This window comes from Doryrhamphus excisus, chromosome 12 (assembly GCF_030265055.1).
Source record: "Doryrhamphus excisus isolate RoL2022-K1 chromosome 12, RoL_Dexc_1.0, whole genome shotgun sequence".
Taxonomy (NCBI): Eukaryota; Metazoa; Chordata; class Actinopteri; order Syngnathiformes; family Syngnathidae; genus Doryrhamphus; species Doryrhamphus excisus.
Window position 1 is genome coordinate 1,285,418 of NC_080477.1, and position 23,985 is coordinate 1,309,402.

Below are 23,985 nucleotides of genomic sequence, written 5' to 3' on the forward strand. Positions count from 1 at the left end.
ACCCAACAAGTCCCGGGCAGCCTGTTGATGTCCTGGGAGTTTCCCCCCCCCCCCCCCGAGACCCCCGTAGACGTTCATATTTTCATATAAGCGTTGTATAGTTTTTGTGTAGAATATTGTCTTGGATGCTTTGGGGCTGATTTGGCTTTTTTTGGGGGGGGATTTTTAAGGTTGCCCGTTCCCTCTTGGGACGGGACGGAGGTGGAGAATTAGGGCGACACTTATTACACCAACTAACCCAATTATAAATGATAATTATTCCCATAATCATCTTCCTAATATTATACGTAACTTTAGCGTATTTGTAGTACTGATGGCTGTACAATAATAATAATAATAATAATAATAATAATATTTTATTTGTATAGTGATTTTCAGAGTACTCAAGGACGCTTTACAGTAGAGAAAAAAAATAGAGTTGAGTAAAAACATAGTAAAAGATGCATTATAAAATATAATATCCATACATACTAAAACAAGGCTAAAAGCGGGGCGGGGCGCAGCAGTCAAAAAAATAAATATGTATATGTATATATATATATGTCATATTATGCTGATTAAAACGCTCTTGCAACTTTAGTTGCATTTTAATTGCAATATTTTTGCATTAAAATGTCAACTTATTCGGGTAATATTTCCCATAATTACTACTTTTTATGTTAAGTTACAAGTAGTTACGTGAGAATATTACAGTCAACTCAAGGATAAAGTAGTATTCCAACTCATTGCAACTTATTCCCAGTATATTGTAAATATATCCTCATCATATTTCTTATAATTTCATGTTAAATTGCAATAGAATATAGATGTAATATTACGATTAAAAAAAATCAACTTCCAGTACTGCAACTTTATTTGTATACTATATTTTCTCATTATATTACAATTTTATTGTCATAGTATTGTCTCACCTGATCATGTTTCTCATCATAGTAACTTGTGTTTTATTGCAATTATTACATTGTACATATTATATTAATTTCTGTAAAATTGCAACATTTTCTCATATGACTGACAACTGCAACATCCATCCATCCATCCATCCATCCATCCATCCATCCATCCATCCATACGGTGGTGGTGGTGGTGGGGGTTGGGGGGGTTGGGTTGAGGATAAGCGGCCTAGAAAATGATGGCTGGATTTATGTTCCATTACAAATATTTACTTAGCGAGGATAAATGTACCTTTTATTTGTGTAATATTACATTTGATCACATTTAAACTTTATTGTCATAGTTTGTTCGGCCTTTGTGATATTTCTTAGAAGTACTTTGACTTCATGAGAATATCAACATGATGTCATCATGAAATGTCCGAAGAGAGCCGGCAACTTGGCAGTTGTGTCGCTAGATCCTTTTTCCTTACGCTATTGTTTTGCATTGGACTCCACAAAGCAAGAATCATTTCCAGCACGATATGCAGCATTTCCAGCATGATAAGCAGCATTTCCAACATGATAAGCGGAATTTCCAGCATGATAAACAGCATTTCCAGCATGATAAGCAGCATTTCCAGCATGATAAGCAGCATTTCCAGCATGATAGGCAGCACTTCCAGCATGATAAGCAGCACTTCCAGCATGATAAGCAGCATTTCCAGAGTGATAAGCAGCATTTCCAGTGTGATAAACAGCATTTCCAGCGTGATAAGCAGTATTTCCAGCGTGATAAGCAGAATTTCCAGCGTGACAAGCAGCATTTCCAGCATGATAAGCAGCATTTCCAGCATGATAAGCAGCATTTCCGACATAAGTAGAATTTTCAGCATGATAAGCAGCATTTCCAGCGTGATAAGCAGCATTTCCAGCGTGATAAGCAGAATTTCCACCGTGATAAGCAGCATTTCCTGCGTGATAAGCAGCATTTCCAGCGTGATAAGCAGCATTTCCAACATAAGTCGAATTTTCAGCATGATAAGCAGCATTTCCAGCGTGATAAGTAGCATTTCCAGCATGTTAAGCAGCATTTCCAGCATGATTAGCAGCATTTCCAACATAAGTAGAATTTTCAGCATGATAAGCAGCATTTCCAGCATGATAAGCAGAATTTCCAGCATCATAAGCAGCATTTCCAGCATGATAAGCAACATTTCCAGCATGATAAGCATCATTTCCAACATAAGTAGAATTTCCAGCATGATAAGCAGCATTTCCAGCGTGATAAGCAGCATTTCCAGCATAAGCAGCATTTCCAACATGATAAGCAGAATTTCCAGCATGATTAGCAGCATTTCCAACATAAGTAGAATTTTCAGCATGATAAGCAGCATTTCCAGCATGATAAGCAGAATTTCCAGCATCATAAGCAGCATTTCCAGCATGATAAGCAACATTTCCAGCATGATAAGCATCATTTCCAACATAAGTAGAATTTCCAGCATGATAAGCAGCATTTCCAGCGTGATAAGCAGCATTTCCAGCATAAGCAGCATTTCCAACATGATAAGCAGAATTTCCAGCATGATAAGCAGCATTTCCATCATGATAAGCAGCATTTCCATCATGATAAGCAGCATTTCCAACATGATAAGCAGAATTTCCAGCATGATAAGCAGCATTTCCAGCATGATAAGCAGCATTTCCATCATGATAAGCAGCATTTCCAGCGTGATAAGCAAACGATGACAACATGGGGCCTGTGTACTCCTTCCGTGTGGTTTTAGGTGGGCTGTGTTTGATATTTTGGGTGAAGGATCTTTGAACTGCAGTCTCACTCTCGTGACTATTTCTTGTCTTCTTGTTTAAAAATGTTCCAAATGTTTTCTTGTTGTTTTTGTCCCACCTGCTGCTTATAATTACCTCCACTTCCTTGCTCGGCCGACCTGTGACAAAAGGCTCACTTGCAAAGATCTCGGTGCCGCTTTTGTTCTTGCTGTGTGTGTGTGTGTGTGTGTGTGTGTGTGTGTGTGTGTGAATGCCACAAACAATGCCTGAGCTGGTGTAAAAAGAGGAAAAAAAGTCGCCCGTTTGTGTCACGGCCGTTACGTAACATTCATCTTGAAGACATTTGTATTAATATGAATGCGCTTGATGCGAATCCAAAGGCAAATCAAAGCAGCCTGGCTTTAAAGAGAAGAAGGAAACGTAACCTAAAAATAAAATATCCAGTAAATCCTATAGGGAATATTGCTGGATGCCAGGAGACCTTCCCGCCTTTTCCTCGGAAGGTGGAGACATTTTGGAGGATAAAGTTTTGTCTTCAATCGGTGAACGAGGGCATCACAGCACAGTGGAGTTTCTCTGAGGTTGGGTGTACGATGCCGTATTGATCTGGCTGTCCGTTATGTTGGCTCCTCTTGGATTTTTGGAGGATTTGCAGAGAAGTTTTGCACTAATGTGCTCGCCTGAAATCCTCCTAATTGGCGTCTTCTCCGTCGTAAAAAGCGGGAATAGTACTCCATTACTGACTGATTCCTTTCTGGCTTCTTTTAACGGCGTTTGCTGGAACCGTGCTTCCAATCAGGGGTGTCTAACATGCGGCCCCAGGGGCCATTTGCAGCCCGGCTGGGATTTTTGCTTTAGTAAAAGTAAAACGAAAAAAGAGCAAAAATGACAATAATAAAGTCAAAATATTTGGAGGAAAAAGTTGAAGAAAAAGTCAATTTTACCAGAATAATGTTGTGGAAAAATATCATCATTTTACCAGCTTAAAGTGTAAATATTGAAAAAAATCATAGAATTAAGAGAACTTACGATGAATAAAGTTAGTATTTTTAGAAAATTAGCAGAAATAGAATAAAAAAAAAACAACAGAACTGGAAAACAATGATGTTATATTTTGAAAATTATTTAATAAATATTTAATAATTAATAAATAATAATTATTTACTATTAAGAGAATAAATTTCCAATTTTATTAGAATAAACTGGCAAAATTATGAGGAAAAATATCATTTTAGCAGCATAGAATTTAAAAATATGTCTTAATATCATGGGAGGCGAACAACAAAAGCAAATATTATAAGAATAAAGTCATAATACAAAATGAAAATTGGACACCTGAGGAAAATCAAAATATTTACAGAAAAAGTCAATTTTACAAGACTAATGTTTCAATATTCTCTTTAAACCAAAGTGGGAATATTATTAGAAACAAAAAAAAGAATAAAGTTGTTGTTTTTAGAAAATTCAGTTACAGAAGAAGTTACAATGTTACAAGAATAAGAAGAAGTCATAATTATGATAAGAACATTTACAATGCAAGAAATATGAAATAAAAATAATTAAATAAAAAATAAAATTAACAGTAGAAATGGGGAAACATAATTTTTTGGACAAAATCAAAATATTAAAGAGAAACAAAATGACAATTATACAAAAATAAACTCGAAGAAAAATAATTTAATTATGTGTTGAACTATTAGAAAAATTGAATCTCATAATTTTGAGGAAATAATGTTGGTGTCTAAAGTCATAATATTATGAGAAGAACATTTATGGAGCTCCCTCTGGCAATATTATTACAATATTATTTTGTATTCTTATTTTAAGGTCGTGTGAGTCAACTGGATACTGAAAAAAATAAAACTCAAAAACTGAAAAAAAATTAACAACAAAACAAAAAAAGCAAAAATAATTTTAAAAAATTCTATAATTTTGTGAAAATATTCTGAGAAAAATGTAAAATGAGAATGATATTACGAGGAAAAATAATGGTGTTTTAGTAGCATGAAGTTTAATCATTCAAGAAAAAATATGTTTTTATTTTTAAAGTTGGAATTTAAATTGAATAAACACCTAATTTTTGGAAAAATTTGGTTGGGTAAAAAGTTACAGGAGTATTATTATATTACAGGAGTAAAGTCAAAATATACTATAAAAGGAAATAAATTCATACTTACAAGAAAAATGGTAAAAAGCTGTCATTGTACGAGAATAAAGTCAAAATAACATTTATGGAGATTATTGAAGAAGAAAGATTAAACATTTGTGGAAAATAAAAATCATAAAACCCCAAAAATGATTAAAAAAAAGCAAAGACAGAAGCCGATACTAATTACTTTTTTAATCTCTATCATACCTGCATACTTATGGAAAACCTCTTTTATTTGTGTGGTACAATTTAATTTAGCAAACATAAACAAAACGCACGTGAAAATATATATCTGCCTCACAAAAAGGGCAGGGAGAGTCGGCAGGACCAAAGTCAGGGATCAAAACTTGTTGTTGTGATTAATGGAGGAATTTGGGAGGTGTCCAAAGGGATGCGCGGGGGCCATTTGTGAACTACGACTGTTTTTTTATTGGTTCGAAATAAAAGGAAAAATTTTAGGAAAATGAAGCAAAATTTGGAACATTATGGGAATGAAGTGCGAATATTATGAGGCGAAAATGTGCAAAGATTACGTAAGAAAAGTTGAAATATTGACAACATCCAAGTTCCTACGACCAATATGCGTTTTTACTGACGTCACATCTGCACCGTTGCTTTAAAATATCAAAGCGACCCCCCCTTGCATGCTTTCCTTTTCCTTTTTCTCCCCCCAGAAAACGCTTTCTGCAATGTAAGGCTGTGCTAACTTGAGCTATTTGAAAACACAAACCCTCCGCTAGCACGCATCGACTCCTCTCTTGGCCACACGTGTGACTAGAATCGATATCAGCATCATCCTGCATGCGGAGGACGGCGGCGTGCAGGTGGCATCAAGGCACGGCGCGTCCCCGCCATGACGCTCAATGGCTCCACTCACGGCCTCGGGACACACACTGCCTGGCTTTGACGTGTCGGAACTGGCCTCCAGGAGGAGGCCTTCATCCTGGGACCGACGGGGTCTTGTTGAGCTCCAGATGGTCCGGAGAGGCCGGAGGAAGGGAGCGGTCCAGGCCCAGCTGGGGGTGGCGGTGGTGCGGGGAGCGTTTGTACGATGAAAGGCAGACTTGAGCGACGTGCTCGTTCGCTCTCGGTTCAGTACTCGAAGTACTCGTACTACGTAGTATGTGATGGATATTTACAGTGACGTCGACAACCGCTTATGTCAGCCAATCCGAACCACGGAACCGGAGTTCACTTCCCAATCCCCAAGATGGCGTCCGTTTCGGATATAACAGAACCGTACGAGCAGAACAAAAGTTCCTTTTAACCAAAGCGAACATGGGACATTTGAACGCAGCACGGATGAAATGGAATAAGCGACGGACGGATACTTGCTGTTATGCAGTCTGACTCTCCGTTTGGGTGGGGGCAACATGTCGCCACCGGGAAATAAACCACTTCCTGTTGCTAAGTGCTTGCTGCAAACCAACCCTGACTGATAGCTTTTAAACAGGGATCAAACTGGGGGGCGGGGGGGGGGGGGGGGGGGGGGGGGGGACAAAACACTCCCTCTGACAATATTATTACAATATTATTTTGTATTCTTATTTGAAGGTCGTGTGAGTCAACTGGATACATATGCAACAAAAACGAAAAAAAAAAAACAAACAAAAAAAAGCAAAAATAATGAAAAAAAAAGCTATAATTTTGTGAAAATATTCTGAGAAAAATGTAATGTAAAGAATTATGAGAATGAATATTACGAGGAAAAATAATGGCGTTTTTTGTAGCATTAAGTTTAAATATTCAAGAAAAAAATGCGTTTTTATTTTTAAAGTTGGAATTTAAATTGAATAAATTTGGTTGGGGTAAAAGTTATATTACAAAAATAAAGTCAAAATATACTATATAGGGAAATAAATTCATACTTACAAGAAGAAAGTTGAAATGGAAGAAAAAACATTAGCAAAAATGGTAAAAAGCTTTTTTATTATATGAGAATAAAGTCAAAATATTAAGAGAACATTTGACTGCCCTGTTGGTTTGATGACTGATTTTTATGATTTATATATTAAGTGGCTAATTTATTGATATTTTATGGCCATTTAATTAAAAAAGGATGTACATTTTTGAATAATGGCATTTATATTTACATATATTATTTTATATTATTATTTTTTTTTTATTTATTATTATTTTTAATTTATAATATTATTTTTATATATTTATTATTTATATTTTTTATATTATTTTATTTATAATATTTATATATATTATTACATATATTTTTTTATCATCTTTCAACTTAATTATTGAAAATATTATATTTCACTATTTAATTAAATCATGGATAAAGTATCCACTTTTTCACTGTTTAATTAGTATTTTGTACATTATAATGAAATATTTCAAACGTGTTTATTTAGTAGTATTTATTTATTTTTCTTAGGTTTATTTTACATGTATTATATATATATATATATATATATATATATATATATATATATATATATATATATATATATATATATATATACACGTATATATCCATAAATCAAAGTATATCAATTTAATGGTGGGATGACGCGGTGTTGAATGTAGATCTATTTAAAATAAAAATGATTTGTTTTTAAAACATTGCCCTTGGCGAAGGTCTGCGCTGCCCCCCCCCCCTTTCCTCCATCCATCTTCTAAATCTGAATTCATATTTTTTTTTTTTACACCACACAAATGCCACATTTACATCCTAGCCCGCTTAAAATCATGAAATAAATCCCCCACGATGTAATTAAATATGTATTTCGAATAATGATCTTCCCAACGCTGCCCACCTCTGTCACTCGTCACGCCGCTTCCCTCCGTGTGTGTGTGTGTGTGTGTGTGTGTGTGTGTGTGTGTGTGTGCGTGCATGAAAGTAGTGTGAGGGTAAAAAAGTGTGGGAGGGAGATGCAATGAAAGAGAAGATGAAGGAGCTGCTGTGTCTGAGCGCTCGTGCACGGCGAAGAAGGATGCTGAAAATGAAAGAGAAACAGACGTGTGTTTGTGTGTGCATGCGTGGGAGGGAGTATGAAAACTGGAAGATGCGTGTGTGTGTGTGTGTGTGTGTGTGTGTGTGTGTGTGAATGACTGCAGACAAAGCAAGGAGGGGCAGGATAGACAAAACATGCCAAACGTGTGCGTTCCCTGATGGGAAGGTGACTCCTGACTTGGGGGTTTTAGGTGTAGTTTACCGTTTCAGGAGTACACCGGTATTTTCTACACACAAATATTGTACTTAAATATTGTACTTCTATATATATTTTTTTGCTGCGCCGTGCCTTGGTAAATACGGTAACTCGCTCAGGTTGGGCCGGGAATATTCCACTGCACAGTCACGCTCAAACCCCCCCCCCCCTTGCTTAGGACCCTACCAGCCAAGCCGGGGGCGGGTGGGTGGGTGCAGTTTCAAACAAGTGGGTGCGCAAAACTGCCATCGACTCTGAAGTCTGAGGGGGTCCGAACCAAATAGTCCCGGGCCAGATTTTTGTCCCAGTCGGCAATATGACGGCCATTTTTGCAGAATGTCCGCCATGTTTGTGGAGTTTTATTGGCACTGCAGCTAACAGCTAACAGCTAATGTGTGCTAATATTTAGTTTTACCTAAAACATAAAGATAGATCTTCTTTCTTGGATGACTACGTGCTAAAATCAGATGATATTTGCATTTTTACATCAAGAAAAATTGAAAAAAACAATCACTTAATTGGATAGATTAATCAGTGATTAATTGTTGCAGCTTGAGAGTTCATCATTGCAGCTCGCCCACCATATTTGTGACATTTTTGCAACCGTGGTTTTTGTATTGTATTGTATTGTTGCAGCCTCTCTGCAGTAACGTCGCTACGGCAACGTGTTTTTCAACGTGTCCGCCATCTTTGTGGAATGTGTTGTCGCAGCCCAACCTGCCATATTTGGGGAGTGTATTGCAACATGAGAATATTTGCGGAATCTCTTGTATCATGTCCACCATGTGTATGGAGTGCATCACAACATCAACTATATTTTTTTCAGCATATCATATCCCTCATTTATCACTGTCAATTGGTTCCAGATCCGACCGTGATAAGTGATTTTCTCCAAAAAAGCATTCTTTATTTTTGTAGTTGGAGCATAGAAACTTTTCTAAATACACTTTTTAACATTATTAGAGCCCTTAGACATCATATAGCACCCCTATAATCACACTTACATTTATATTACACCAGATAGTAGACATAATTTCTTCCATACAATAATCCCTCATTTATCACTGTCAAGTGGTTCCAGATCAGACCGTGATAAGTGATTTTCTCCAAAGAAGCATTCTTTATTTTTGTAGTTGGAGCATAGAAACTCTTCTAAATGAATATTATTAGAGCCCTTAGACGTCATATAGCACCCCTATAGTCACGCTTACATTTATATTACACAATATAGTAGACATAATTTCTTCCATACAATAATCCCTCATTTATCACTGTCAATTGGTTCCAGATCCGACCTTGATAAGTGATTTTCCCCAAAGAAGCATTCTTTATTTTTGTAGTTGGAGCATAGAAACTCTTCTAAATGAATATTATTAGAGCCCTTAGACATCATATAGCACCCCTATAGTCACGCTTACATTTATATTACACAATATAGTAGACATAGTTTCTTCAATACAATAATCCCTCATTTATCACTGTCAATTGGTTCCAGATCCGACCGTGATAAGTGATTTTCCCCAAAATAGCATTCTTTATTTTTGTAGTTGGAGCATAGACACTCTTCTAAATATGCTTTTTAACATTATTAGAGCCCTTAGACATCATATAACACCCCTATAGTGACGCTTACATTTATATTACACAAGATAGTAGACATAATTTCTTCCGTACAATAATCCCTCATTTATCACTGTCAATTGGTTCCAGATCCGACCGTGATAAGTGATTTTCCCCAAAGAAGCATTCTTTATTTTTGTAGTTGGAGCATAGAAACTCTTCTAAATATGCTTTTTAACATTATTAGAGCGCTTAGACATCATATAGCACCCCTATAGTCACACTTACATTTATATTATACAATATAGTAGACATAATTTCTTCCATACATTAATCCCTCATTTATCACTGTCAATTGGTTCCAGATCTGACCGTGATAAGTGATTTTCCCCAAAGAAGCATTCTTTATTTTTGTAGTTGGAGCATAGAAACTCTTCTAAATGAATATTATTAGAGCCCTTAGACATCATATAACACCCCTATAGTCACGCTTACTTTTATATTACACAGGATAGTAGACATAATTTCTTCTATACAATAATCCCTCATTTATCACTGTCAATTAGTTCCAGATCCGACCATGATAAGTGATTTTCCCCAAAGAAGCATTCTTTATTTTTGCAGTTGGAGCATATAAACTATTCTAAATGAATATTATTAGAGCCCTTAGACGTCATATAGCACCCCTATAGTCACGCTTACATTTATATTACACAAGATAGTAGACAAAATTTCTTCCATACAATAATCCCTCATTTATCACTGTCAATTGGTTCCAGATCTGACCGTGATAAGTGATTTCCCCCAAAGAAGCATTCTTTATTTTTGTAGTTGGAGCATAGAAACTCTTCTAAATACGCTTTTAAACATTATTAGAGCCCTTAGACATGATATAGCCCCCCTATAATCACACTTACATTTATATTACACAATATAGTAGACATAATTTCTTCCATACAATAATCCCTCTTTTATCACTGTCAAATGGTTCCAGATCTGACTGTGATAAGTGATTTCCCCCAAAGAAGCATTCTTTATTTTTGTAGTTGGAGCATAGAAACTCTTCTAAACGAATATTATTAGAGACCTAGACATCATATAACACCCCTATAGTCACGCTTACATTTATATTACACAATATAGTAGACATAATTTCTTCCATACAATAATCCCTCATTTATCACTGTCAATTAGTTCCAGATCCGACCGTGATAAGTGATTTTCCCCAAAATAGCATTCTTTATTTTTGTAGTTGGAGCATAGAAACTCTTTTAAATGAATATTATTAGAGCCCTTAGACATCATATAGCACCCCTATAGTCACGCTTACATTTATATTACACAATATAGTAGACATAATTTCCTAATTTTTCCGCCATGTTTTTGGAGTGTATTGTCCGTGGGAACATGTCGGCCATGTTTGTGGAACGTATTGCAACGAGACTGGTGAATGAGTGATGTTTGTGTTTTTGTAGCAAAATGTACATTTCTTTTTAGCGTGTCGGCCATGTTTGTGGAAGGTATTGAAGCATGTTGTTTGTGAGCGTATCAATGCCCTTAAAGGCCAGCCGTGAAGTCGCGCTCAACTTAGTCTGGGTGAGGCCGCGTTCTAAGCGGGGGGGGGGGGGGGGGGGGGGGGCTTTTAAGTATCTATATTTTTAACAGACGGAGATAACAAAGTGGCGGCGGGCGTGGAGATGTAAAACTTTGCCTCTTGTTTCTATGTGGGGAGCCGCTAGAGAGCAGGAAGAGAGGAGCGAGTGCTCTTTTCATCCCGTTGATGGAGCGGAGCATGATGTGCACTTTGATCACAATGAATTATTCCTATGCTCGGCTATAAATACGGCCTGTTTCCAGCAGCCGCACTCCCGCTCTGGCGTTTCCTCCGACTGAATCTGTGCTCTGGGCGGCGACACCGCGGCTGCGTTGCAGCTCTGATTTCATCCTGTCGACTCTTTGTCCCTCATTTCATTCGCTAACTTGTCTGGAAAAGGGAGCACACGTTGTTGTGTGGAATTTCATCCCATTTGGGAAACGGTGCATTCATGTACTTCATTGTTTGGCATCGGCAACATTTTTGTTCTATTTCTTAGTTTTAATAGTTTTTGGACATTTCTCTATTTTTTTATTTTACAACTTTTTCTCCAACCAAATTTTCCAAAAATTACATCTTTTTTTTTTTTTAGTTTGGTTTGTTTCTCATAATATTACAACTTAAAAACCATAACTTTTTACTCCTAAAATAAAATAATTTTAACATCATTTTTTTCCCCTGTAAAACTGTGACATTTCTTCCTGATTACAATTCCACATTTATTCTTGATATTCTTAATATTTTGACTTTATTCTCATAAAATGAGAAAATTTCGTCCATTTCCCTGTTTCACAGTCCACAGTTTTTAACAACCTAATTTTTCAAAACTTTAAGGTTTGTTACTCATAGTAATATGATTAATAAAAATAAAATTTTAAAATTTAAAAAAATCTATAACAAATGTATTAACTATAAAATATAAATAATTAATATTGTATATTTTTCATGCAATATTCTGAAATTATTTCCATAATATTTTGACCTTATTTTCATAAAATGAGAATATTTCGTCCATTTCCCATTTACGGTTTTCAACGGTTTCAACCTAATTTTCCAAAATGAAAAAGTATTTTACTCATAGTAATATGATTTTAAAAAATATTTTTAAATGTAATTTTATTTTTTTAAAAATCAATAAAAAATGTATTAACAATAAAATATAAATAATTAATATTGTGTTTTTTCTTGCAATATTCTAACATTATTTCCATAATATTTTGACTTTATTCTCATAAAATGAGAATGTTTTGTCCATTTCCCTTTACAGTTTTCAACGGTTTCAACCTAATTTTCCAAAACTTAATTTTGTTGCTCATTGTAATATGATTTAAAAATTATTTTTTACATTTTGAATTTTGTTTTAAAAATGTCATTGATTAAATTTATAAACAATAAAATATAAATAATTAATATTGTATTTTTTTCTTGTAATATTCTAACATTATTTCCATAGTATTTTGACTTTATTGCAATAATTTGACTTTATATTACAATCATAGCTTTTGACCCTCATTTTACTATACTATTTATGGTATCTTTTACTATTTATTTACTATAATATATCAATATTTCATATGCTAATAAGATTTTAAGTTTATTCTTGTAAAACAGATTAATATTTTGACTTTATTCTGGTAACATTCTGACATTTTCCGCAACCAAATGTTGCTTTTGTTGAGATGTTTCCATATTTGCTGTTAAGGTGCGGGTAAGCCAACGCCACTGTTGACGTTGTCAATGAAACGTAGCATTGTTGTCTTTGTAGCCGTACCGGTTTTACAGGAGGTAGAGGTTCTGTAGTTCCGGTAGCGGCGGTGGAGTCTTTGTGCCGCATGTATAGCAGAATGGCGGATGATCAGAGGGCGTGTGATGTGAAGGGAACGAGCCTGATGAGAACATGGAGGTGGTGCAAAGGAGGAGCCGGGGGCTGTGCTTTAGGAACAGTCAACAAGAGGATCCCTGCGGGACGCCGCCCGTTGCTTTTCTTAGCATCCCCGCTCACATGGCTCACCATTTAGCTGATTTTCCAATCCGGCAAATTCCTGCCTGCCGACCCCGCCCTGGAAAAAAAGTATGGCAACCGATCGGACGGCAACAAAAGGTCAGGCCTTAATTATTCATTCAGGATGTCAAACAAAGCTGTTATTTAGGGATGGGAGGGGGGTCCCGATGAATAATTCACAAGGAGGATTCTCTTTCCTGCCGCGGTTTGGGAGAGTCTCACCTCCACCTCTGACGTTGATGGGTTGACCTTGAAGCAGCGACATAGCGGTAAACACCCCCCCCCCCCCCCCCCCCCCACACACACACAGTCCATGCAGTCAGGAAATAGAACGCAAAACTGCTCAGCTTTTGTGTAAAGAACTTCAATATTTTTCAAAAAGTTAATTCTCAAAAAAAAAAGTCAATGTTTTTTTTTTGAGTGCAAAAGTAACAGTTTGACCAGCGTGGATTCTTACTTGATTTGTGGGGAATGAAAGTTGCTCTTTGCCTGAAGTGAAGCTCCCGGCTATTTGTCTTCCCCGCTAGTCTTTGATGGTTTACGCCAGGGTTGTCCAAATTATGACACCGGAGATCATTGCCGGCCCACAGCTACATTAGTATTGGCCCTCAGATGCTGCAAAAAACAGCAAAAAGGAAAAATTCAGTGAATGATAATATGCTTTGTCACCTATAACACACTGTTTTTTTCTTCTTCCGTACAACAATCCCTCATTTATCACTGTCAATTGGTTCCAGATCCAACCGTTATAAGGGATTTTCCCCAAAGAAGCATTCATTATTTTTAGCATAGAAACTCTTCTAAATACGCTTTTAAACATTATTAGAGCTCTTAGACATCATATAACACCCCTATAGTCATGCTTACATTTATATGACACAATACAGTACACATCATTTCTTCCGTACACTAATCCCTCATTTATCACTGTCAATTGGTTCCAGATCTGACCGTGATAATTGATTTTCCCCAAAGAATGATTTCTTTATTTTTGTAGTTGGAGCATAAAACTCTTCTAAATACGTTTTTTAAAACATTATTAGAACCCTTAGACATCATATAACACCCCTACGATCACGCTTACATTTATATTACACAATATAGTAAACATACTTTCTTCTGTAAGATAATCCCTCATTTATCACTGTCAATTGGTTCCAAATCCAACCGTGATAAGTGATTTTCCCCAAAGAAGCATTCTTTATTTTTAGCATAGAAACTCTTCTAAATATGCTTTTTAACATTATTAGAGCCCTTAGACATCATATAACACCCCTATAGTCACACTTACATTTATATTACACAATATAGTAGAAATTAATAATAATAGAAAATCAACAGAAATAAGTTGCTGTTCCTGTGCTAGGGGAAGTTAGTGGGGGGGGCAGGAAGTAGCCGTGGGCTACGATCCCTAATGTTGGGGATCACTCAAACTTGCAATAAAAGCATGTTGACCTGGTGAGCAAGTCTGGTGCTTGTGTGTCTTCCGAATGCCTTTATATTTGCATTTGAGATATTTTAGACATTTTAATTCATCAAAATACAAATTAAATAAATTAATATAAATTACAATAATTAATATAAATCAATATATATATTATTTTAAAAAGTATAAAGTGATAAATTAATATAAATTATTATTTCAAAAAAGTATAAAGTGATAAATTAATATAAATTATTATTTAAAAAAGTATAAAGTGATAAATTAATATAAATTATTATTTCAAAAAAGTGTAAAGTGATAAATTAATATAAATTATTATTTAAAAAAGTATAAAGTGATAAATTAATATAAATTATTAATTAAAAATTTATAAAGTGATAAATTAATATAAATTATTAATTAAAAATGTATAAAGTGATAAATTAATATAAATTATTAATTAAAAATTTATAAAGTGATAAATTAATATAAATTATTATTTAAAAAGTATAAAGTGACGACAATGTTCTTTTTTCTACTAGCTGAACAGGCTGAAAAACAATATTTGTTAAAATTAATAACAAGCATATTTCTTTGCGGTCGGTGGTTGAGTGGTTAACATGTTGGCCACACAGTCAGGAGATCAGGAAGACCTGGGTTCGAATCTCCGCTCTGGCATTTCTGTGTGGAGTTTGCATGTTCTCCCAGTGTGTGCGTTGGTTTCTCCGAATTCTCCGGTTTCCTTCCACATTCCAAAAGCATACATGTTAGGTTGATTGGCGGCTGTAAATCCTCCATAGGTATGAATCCATAGACTGGGCTGCACCATCTGAGTAGATACATAGGATGCACGGTTCCACCCCTAATGTTTCCAATACAATGAATGAGTCAGGTGCCAAAGTGTGCAGATTAGCCGTCTTTTACAACAAGTCATTCCGCTTTCTCACCCGCGGCGTGTTTGTGTTTTCCCTACGCTAGCCCCCGACAATTGCTCTTAAGCGGCTTTCCGACGATGTCAGCGCAGTTTTATTGCCGTGGAAGAGGCCAAATCAGACATTAATGCTATTAAAGTGCATTAAAGTGAGGAGCGCCAGTGTAACGTGAGTCACTTCCCCGCAAGGATTAGAGAGAGAAGGAGGGAGAGTGTTCATCTTGTTCCCTGGGAGGCAGCATGAAGGAGGAGAAAGACGGATGATGGAGGAAGACAAAGTGTGCAACGCACACTGTGTGACAGACAGCCTCCATCACGCCTGAATAAAAAAAAAAATACACATATTCGGTACCGTACAAATGTCTCGGTGGCTCACAAGCGTGTTTGTCATCACGGCGATGACTCACGCCTGAGGGTAAAGGTCACTGTAAGGTTATTACTCTGCAGTTAGGAAACTATGCTAAAATGTATGGGAATTCTTGCTTTGAAGCTAAGTGGGACCAATCACAGCGAAGTGGGCACGGGCCATGGGTGTAGTAACTTAAAAGACCATTTTGGAAATACAATACAGCTGGAATAGGTGCAGATTCTGCAAGCTCTAGAAAGCTTTCTGTGCGTGTTATTGTGTGTAGCTGCTCTATAGGAGTCCACATCTCAATACAAAGGGCCGAAAAGGTCCCCTTTAAGGTGTTATTTGATGAAAAAAAACAAACAAAAGGTGCGCAGAACTCATCCTTGATGCTTGTTGTGTTAACATTTTGATAAATTTGCTGAGCTCTTCAAGTTTTGTTTTTTTTAGAAGGATGCTTTTAAAAACGACTGAAATGTAGGTGGAATTCTCAACTACACGTTACCTTTTGTTTCAAAAACATTGAAAGTGATATAAATAATAAAGATATACAGTAGACAAACGTGAACCAACATATACAGGCACGGTAAAAATGAAAAACACAGGTATTTATTATGTATTTATTTGATTTCAGGGAAAAAGACATTCATTCGTAAATGCAAGTCCGCTAATCATGTGAATTTCCTGTCTTCTTAATGGTCCTTGCCGACGCTAATCTGTCTAACAACAAACAAAACGTGCGCAGAACTCATCCTTGATGCTTGTTGTGTTGACGTTTTGATACATTTGCTGAGCTCTGCAAGTTTTGTGTACAATTAGAAGGATGTTTTTAAAAACGACTGAAATGTAGATGGAATTCTCAACTACACGTTACCTTTTGTTTCAAAAACATTGAAAGTGATAAATATAAAATATAAAGTATACACACATGAACATACAAACATTAACCAACATATACAGGCACTGTAAAAATGAAAAATACAGTTATTTATTATATATTTATTTGATTTCAGGGAAAAAGACATTCATTCGTAAATGCGAGTCCGCTAATCATGTGAACTTCCTGTGTTCTTAACGACCTTTGCCAAAGCTGATCTTTCTAAAAACAAACAAAAAGTGCGCAGAACTCATCCTCGATGCTTGTTGTGTTGAGATTTTGATGAATTTGCTGAGCTCTTCAAGTTTTGTGCACAATTAGAAGGATGTTTTTAAAAACAACTGAAATGTAGATGGAATTCTCAACTACACGTTACCTTTTGTTTCAAAACCATTGAAAGTGATATAAACTATAAAGATATAAAGTAGACAAACATGAACCAACATATACAGGCACTGTAAAAATGAAAAATACAGGTATTTATTATATATTTATTTGATTTCCGGTAAAAAGATGTTCAGTCGTAAATGCAAGTCTGCTAATAATGTGAACTTCCTGTGTTTTTAACGGTCCATGCCGAAGCTGATCTTTCTAAAAACAAACAAAACGTGCGCAGAACTCATCCTCGATGCTTGTTGTGTTGACGTTTTGATGAATTTGCTGAGCTCTTCGGGTTTTGTGCACAATAAGAAGGATGTTTTTAAAAACGACTGAAATGTAGGTGGAATTCTCAACTACATGTTACCTTTTGTTTCAAAAACATTGAAAGTGATATAAACTATAAAGATATAAAGTAGACAAACATGAACCAACATATACAGGCACGATAAAAATGGAAAATACATGTATTTATTATATATTTATTTGATTTCCGGTAAAAAGATGTTCTGTCGTAAATGCAAGTCTGCTAATAATGTGAACTTCCTGTGTTCTTAACGGTCTTTGCCGAAGCTGATCTTTCTAAAAACAAACAAAATGTGCGCAGAACTCATCCTCGATGCTTGTTGTGTTGACGTTTTGATAAATTTGCTGAGCTCTTCGGGTTTTGTGCACAATTAGAAGGATGTTTTTAAAAACGACTGAAATGTAGATGGAATTCTCAACTACACGTTACCTTTTGTTTCAAAAACATTGAAAGTGATATAAACTATAAAGATATAAAGTAGACAAACATGAACCAACATATACAGGCACTGTAAAAATGGAAAATACATGTATTTATTATATATTTATTTGATTTCCGGTAAAAAGATGTTCTGTCATAAATGCAAGTCCGCTAATCCTGTGAACTTCCTGTGTTCCTAATGGTCCTTGCCGAAGCTGATCTTTCTAAAAACAAACAAAATGTGCGCAGAACTCATCCTCGATGCTTGTTGTGTTGACGTTTTGATAAATTTGCTGAGCTCTTCGGGTTTTGTGCACAATTAGAAGGATGTTTTTAAAAACGACTGAAATGTAGATGGAATTCTCAACTACAAATTACCTTTTGTTTCAAAAACATGGAAAGTGATATATATATATAAAGTATAAAGCTATAAAGTATACATATACAGCCAAATATATCACCGTACAACTATCATCCAAATATTCATCACAGTATGAATAAATAGACAAAGCCATGTTCAATTATCAACACAATCTTCCACCCTTCTGTTATGAGGCATAATTGACACCAATGTTATTCACCCAGGCATGGATCACTTTAATGGTAATTATAACATATTTCTAGCCGTCAGTCTCCAAAGCCAGTCAATATCAACACATCAACCTTGATTGTTATTTAATATTTGTTGTCAAGCGATCAATCGGCGTGCGGCGTCATAATTACACTCCCGGTGCCAAAGAAAAATGAATCTGCCTTTCTGTTATCTGCTTCTGAGCGTGATTAAGCGGCACGCTGATGGCGCTCATTCAATTAGTCTGTCACTGAGGACTTTGAATGACTTACAATGGCTGCCCTCTTTGACCCGGCACGCTCTTTTCTCACTTCCTTGTTCGGTCTGGGCTTCCCACCAGGAACAGGCATTTTAAAAATGGTATAATCCTGTCTATATATATATATATATAGATATAATAAATATAGTATATATATGGCGGACAAAGATAAAAGGATGAGTGCTTATTGAACTATAAGGCCAAGCACTGAGAGCACCTGTGCTCCCGGCTGGCCCCTTCACTCCAGCTTTGATGTGGTCAAGGTCCAAGCTGTGCTCTGAGAGGTTTAAATCATTCTTACGCTTCATCTGCACAACAACAAAGTTGCCTGCACGAGGCGGGAGACACTCATTGTTGGTGATTTTTTTTTTTTTTGGCAATAGGACTCATATTTTGGACGTGAGAAGGACTGTCCTTTCATATGTCCTCCTCTTTGATTGAAAACTAAATGGAAATAGCTGACAGGTTGTGACATTAAAGTGGACTGGCCCGGGTGTTGGTCCACATTTTTTCATGCAGACGGTATCCAATATGCGTCTGTAGCTTGTTTCCTGGGGAAGTGCGGCACATTAATAATACAGTATACGATTAAACAAGAAGAACCTGCAAAAAATGTAACAAAAACATACTACTACTACTAATAATAAAAAATTAGGGGTGTCACTTCTGACAAAAAAAAAATCATCTCAAATATCGTATTTTCTGGACTATAAATTGTTCCGGAGTATAAGTCGTGCCAGCCAAAAATGTACAAAGAAAAAGAAAAAAAACACGAATAAATATAAGTCACACTGCAGCATAAAGGTGGGGGTTGGGGGCCGGTGGAGGTTGGGGGGTCGCTCAAATACCGTATTTTACGAACTATAAATTGCTCCAGAGTATAAGTCGCTCCAGCCAAAAATGTACAAAGAAGAAGAAAAAAAAACATGTATAAAATATAAGTCACACTGCAGCATAAGGGTGGGGGTCAGGGGGGCGGTGGAGGTTGGGGGGTCGCTCAAATACCGTATTTTACGAACTATAAATTGCTCCAGAGTATAAGTCGCTCCAGCCAAAAATGTACAAAGAAGAAGAAAAAAACATATATAAAATATAAATCACATTGTAGTATAAGGTCGGGGGGCGGGGGGGGGGGGGGGGGGGGGGGGGTGTTTGGGGGGGTCGCTCCAGCCAAAAATGTACAAAGAAGAAAAAAAAAATCTATAAGTCGCTCCAGGTTAGAGCATGTAAAAGCTGCATGCTAACGTTAACATGCTAACATTAGCATACTAGAATGTGTTTTTGTGAATATGAACTTAAGCAGACATTAACATGCTAACATTAGCATAGGATTATTTTTCGCCTTTTTTATAGGTAGGCACTATTATGCTAGGTGTCAGCATGCTAGCAATGCTAACATGCTGACATTAGCATACTAATTTGGTGCAACGATCCTAATGTCAACATTCCAGATAAATTTTTTTATCCCAGTGTCGAACCTGGGATAATTTCAAGGGAACGGCCATTTAAAATTCCGGCTGAAATGTTTCTAATTTAAATATTATTATATTATATTATATTATATTATATTATATTATATTATATTATATTATATTATATTATATTATATTATATTATATTATATTATATTATATTATATTATATTATATTATATTATTCATTCATTCATTCATTCATTTTCTACCGCTTTTTCCTCACGAGGGTCGTGGGGGTGCTGGAGCCTATCCCAGCTGTCTTCGGGCGAGAGGCGGGGTACACCCTGGACTGGTGGCCAGCCAATCCCAGGGCACATATAGACAAACAACCATTCACACTCACATTCATACCTATGGACAATTTGGAGTGGCTAATTAACCTAGCATGTTTTTGGAATGTGGGGAGGAAACCGGAGTACCCGGAGAAAACCCACGCATGCACGGGGAGAACATGCAAACTCCACACAGAGATGGCCGAGGGTGGAATTGAACCCTGGTCTCCTAGCTGTGATGTCTGCGCGCTAACCACTAGACCGCCGTGCCACTATATTATATTATATTATATTATATTATATTATATTATATTATATTATATTATATTATATTATATTATATTATATTATATTATATTATATTATATTATATTATATTATATTATATTATATTATATTATATTATATTATATTAATAATAATAATTATATTATATTTTGTAATTATTAATATTTAATATTTAATTATATTATATATATTTGTATTATTAATATTTAATTCTATGATTTTATATTTTTATATTATTCTATTATATAATACAAGTATATATTAATATTTAATTATGTGATATTATATTATATTTTTATATTATTTATTTATTTATTAATATTTTTGTATTATTTTAGATATTTTTAGATATTTACGTAAAATAATCCTTTACTTTGTCGTCATAAAGAACCCAATGTAACATGGCTGTGGTTTCCCTTGTTGATGTTTGAACTTTTCCTGCTGTTTTCATGTTATCTTAAAGCTGGTTTAAATTAAGAGTTGAACATGTTTCTTTTTTTTGAAAGATGAAAGTTTCTACATCAACAGAATATCAGCGTATTATGTTTTTAAACGATGTCTTCATCTCAGTATGCGTGATGTTATTAGAGGCGGATAGGAGAGGTCAAGCTGCTGCAGATTGTCAATCATTCCAAACAATAACAGTGATTGATGCTATGCTAAAGCGCATGAAAAGATGATGATTTCATCAAAAGGCTGCAATGGAAAGAGAAACGGCAGAATATGGATCTCATTCAAGTTGATTTAATCAGCCTTGATTAGCTCTTTGCACGAGAACACCGACTTGCATTTGCAACGCCCGCTCGTGTCGTCGCAAGTCCTTGTTGTCTTTTTGAAGCAAGCGCATTGCATGGCCGCCCTTGAAGGAGGCCGGGGCGACCTTGAGGATTTCAATTTGGCTGCGCTTCTTTGCGGCTCAAGTTTGACCTTCACATGCTGCTAACTGAAGCACAAATTGATTTTTTTTTTCTGCTATGAAAAGTTTGATCCCCTTTCACGTCTCCATTTTCAAGTTTTTAGTCATTTTCTTCTCCCAGCGTGGGTGTCCGGGGAGTGCGTTTTTTTTTTTTTTGCTGAGTCAAGGTTGCAATGAAGGAAGGGTTGAGATCTCATCAGGCAGGTGTTCACTTCATGGGAGGTGTTATGAGCTGACATGGCACCCATGTTGTTGCTGCTCAGCATCCTACCCTGGACGCCTCCGGGTTAAGGTTGGCTGACATCATGAAAACAAAACAGGGGGTGCTGGAGCCTATCCCTGCTGTCTTTGGGCAAGACGTAGGGTACACCCTAGACTGGTGGCCAGCCAATCACAGGGCACATGTAGACAAACAACCATTCACACTCACATTCATACCTATGGACAATTTGGAGTCGCTAATTAACCTAGCATGTTTTTGGAATGTGGGAGGCACGGGGAGAACATGCAAACTCCACACATTGAACTCGGGATTGAACTCGGGACTCCTAGCTGTGAGGCCTGCGTGCTAACCACTCCAACGCCGTGCAGCCTCGTTTAAAATATCAAATCTTGAAATTGATCTTTTCACAAAGAGATGGCTTTCTCTCTTTTTTAGTTGGCAACTGATAATTTCCTGAAACTTACCTACGTTTTACTTGCTCATGGCCATCTATGACTACAATGAAAAAAGGCAGGATCAAACTTCTTTTGCTTTTTAGTTGGGAACTGGTATTTTCCTGAAACTTACCTATGTTCTGCTGTCAATGACCATTAGCAGTATAATAATTATAATAATTATATATATATATATATATATATATATATATATATTATATATATATTAATATTATATATTAATATATATATTATTAATTAATATATATATATATATATTAATAATATATATATATATATTATAATTATTATAATAATGCTTTTTAGTTGGGAACTGATATTGTCCTGAAACTTACCTATGTTCTACTTGCTAATGGCCATCAATGACTGGAATGAAAAAAGGCAGGATCAAACTTCTTTTGCTTTTTAGTTGGGAACTGATATTTTCCTGAAACCTACCCATGCGCTCCTGCTAATGACCATCTATGACTAGAATGAAAAAAAGGCAGGATCAAACTTCTTTTGCTTTTTAGTTGGGAACTGATATTTTCTTGAAACTTACCTACGTTCTACTTGCAAATGACCATCTATGACTGGAATGAAATAAGCCAGGATCAAATTTCTATTGATTATTAGTTGAGAACTGATATTTTCCTGAAACGTACCTACGTTCTACTTGCTAATGACCATCTATGACTAGAATGAAAAAAGGCAGGATCAAACTTCTTTTGCTTTTTAGTTGGGAACTCACGTTTTCCTGAAACTTACCTATGTTCTGCTGCTAATGACCATCTATGGCTAGAATGAAAAAAGGCAGGATCAAACTTCTTTTGATTTTTAGTTGGAAACTGACATTTTCCTGAAACTTACCTGAGTTCTCCTGCTAATGACCATCTATGACTGGAATGAAAAAAGGCAGGATCAAACTTATTTTGCTTTTTAGTTGGGAACTGATATTTTCCTGAAACCTACCCATGTTCTCCTGCTAATGGCCATCTATGACTAGAATGAAAAAAAGGCAGGATCAAACTTCTTTTGCTTTTTAGTTGGGAACTGATATTTTCCTGAAACTTACCTATGTTCTACTTGCTAATGACCATCTATGACTGGAATGAAAAAAGGCAGGATCAATCTTCTTTTGATTTTTAGTTGGGAACTGATATTTTCCTGAAACTTACCTATGTTCTGCAGCTAGTGACCATCTATGACTGTAATGAAAAAAGGCAGGATCAAACGGCTTTTGCGTTTTAGTTGGGAACTGATGTTTTCCTGAAACAAACTTATTTTGCTTTTTAGTTGGGAACTGATATTTTCCTGAAACTTACCTATATTCTACTGCTAATGACCATCTATGACTAGAATGAAAAAAGGCAGGATAAAAGTTAGTTTGCTGATGAAAATCTAACCTTTCTTTTGGTAGGTTCCGTGTTCTTTAGCCATAGAACACAATATTCTGTGTGCCTTAAAAGATCAGTCCTAATGATCAAAAATGGCTGGTACTGAAGGGGTTGTCTTCTAAAAAATGGCTGGGATTTAAAGAGGTATATTTTGGAAAAACGCAAAAATTAAAAAAAACAAATTGGCGAGGGATTACTCTCAGTAAATAAATAGAAAACAATGAAGCTGCCACTGCACTTAAGCAAAGCGCATCACAACAAACAAATCTACAAATTCAGCTAACGATGCTGTACAGCAGAGCACAGAGGGTGGTGTCCACAAGATCAATTGCA

General features: G+C 35.8%; 1 protein-coding gene across 4 annotated transcripts in view; it reads left to right on the forward strand.

Moving 5' to 3' along the window:
• The window catches only part of LOC131139253 (carbohydrate sulfotransferase 8-like), a 296,426-nt gene that overhangs the window by 36,155 nt on the left and 236,286 nt on the right, over positions 1-23,985 (forward strand). The window lies entirely within an intron of this gene.